A 1,911-nucleotide genomic window follows, 5' to 3' on the forward strand; every position below is an offset into this window, starting at 1 on the left:
AAAAAAAAAAAAAAAAAAAAAAAAAAAGACTCACAAAACTAAATCTTGAGTCATAAGATAAAGTCCTAAGTAATAAAAAAAGAGAAGTCTTCATAATGAATTTGAGGAAATTTCCATTGGCACAGACTGTTCACAGGGAGACTGGATTGTCGTTGTTGTTGTTGCTTTTCTATTTCAGAAAACTTTTTGCAAGTTGTTTTATTTGCAGTGCCAACTTTTAAAAGCTCAGTAACATCAAATGGCAGAAATCACTTTACAAAAAGAGGGAAAGTTCAAAATGTCAACTTTCTATAGGGAATCCACAGCTCCATTTTATTCAGACTTGCTCAGACTAGAAAAAAATTCAGCCATTGGTTTGGAATCTGTACTGCTGCATGCAACGAGAACAATATTATGCTACTACGATTGATTCGCTGCTGCATTTGTCTGCTGTTTGTCTAATATTAACAATTATAAACAGAGCAGTGAAACTAGTATTTGGAACAATCCTTATAGTGTTACAGTGTCAGGCACAACCTTTCACTTCTCTTCACGCCACTGGTTCTCTTTGTGTACCAGGGCTTCTTCCCCTTTAGTAAAGTCATTTTTAATAGTAAAGCTCTTGGTAATCTTCTTGGGAGTTTTCCCCTTGATCATATTGGCAACAGTCTTGCATGTGATATCAAGCAAACCTTTGATGTCTAGGTAGTTTTCTGCCAGAATAAGTTATAAAAGGGTTCCTGGGTCAACTTCCAGGAATTCTTGGTCCCAAACAGGGATATCATCTGTTCACTTTTCTTTGTTCTCATCGTCCTCAGGAGGAGGAGGGTCACGCTTGTGGTGGGCACACCACTAAATGACCTTTTTAATACTGCTGCATTAACATTTGGTAGAGGAACTGGATCATCAACCCCTTCATCATCCATTCCCAAATCTTCCATTATGGTCTTGATTGCCACAGACTGTTTGGCAATTTCAACATCAACTTCAAATATCTCTCCATCAGAACCCTGCAACTTAATTGAAGGCATGGTGCTTGGTCTCTAGAGGATGGTGGGCCCAAGGGAGCCAGAGCACGTAGATGAGCCAAGATGCCAGAGAATGGTAGCCTTTCGGCAGAACCACTAAGCTAAATCTCCAGCTCCTACTGTTTTATTTTTAATTAACCTTTTTAGACACCACTATCCCATCCAAGGGATACTTAATAGTAAGTGAGAAAGAGTCAGGAGATGAAGACAAGGGGTTCCTGAGTAGTTCAGTCTCAAGGATTCTTCATTTGTTGGCCAAGATGGCACCTAAAGGAGAAATGGACCAATTTCAAGTAGACTATGAAGGAAACCATCCTAGGGATTCTGGAAACAATGTCCTCAACCCAAAATGTTTTCCCCAGCAACTGGCACATAGTAGACATTCAAAATACATTTGCTAAAAAGTAATTGAATTTTGAAAGTTAATAAAATGAAATTATTTACAATATAAAATATTATTGTTGCTTCAGTAATATTTTTTGCTTCCCAAAATCCTGCATTACAAGTTATTAAGCATTCATAAGTATATAGACAGAGGCAACATGAAGGTGACAATTAAATATGTTCTTTAAATTACATCCAATAAAGGGCTTTTGAGAATTTCCTGTGTCTCTATGGCCAACCATAAGACTTTAGTTGACACCAAGGTAAACTGGAGGTAGTCTCTGCCATCCAGATGAGCACCTGGTGACAGGTCCCTTGAGCAGCCAAGGCAGCAATCTGTCTTGGGTGACCAAAAGAACAGCCCCACACAACATTATATCCCCATTACCCCTTACAGGGCCTTCAATTACACCATGACAGATTAATTCCTTCAGGTCCTGAAGGTTAATTGAATTTCTTAGAAAAGGTCAAATACTCCCATGATGAGTACCTTCCCAAGCCATTATCACCTGAGATTGGA

The 1,911-nt window shown here is 38.6% G+C and overlaps 1 pseudogene; it reads right to left on the reverse strand.

The window, feature by feature from the left end:
- Positions 1–519: 519 nt before the first annotated feature.
- LOC104865578 lies at positions 520–1,024 on the reverse strand (annotated as a pseudogene).
- Positions 1,025–1,911: the final 887 nt, after the last annotated feature.

Source organism: Fukomys damarensis, unplaced genomic scaffold (genome assembly GCF_012274545.1).
Source record: "Fukomys damarensis isolate Sample0158 unplaced genomic scaffold, DMR_v1.0_HiC HiC_scaffold_15, whole genome shotgun sequence".
Lineage (NCBI taxonomy): Eukaryota > Metazoa > Chordata > Mammalia > Rodentia > Bathyergidae > Fukomys > Fukomys damarensis.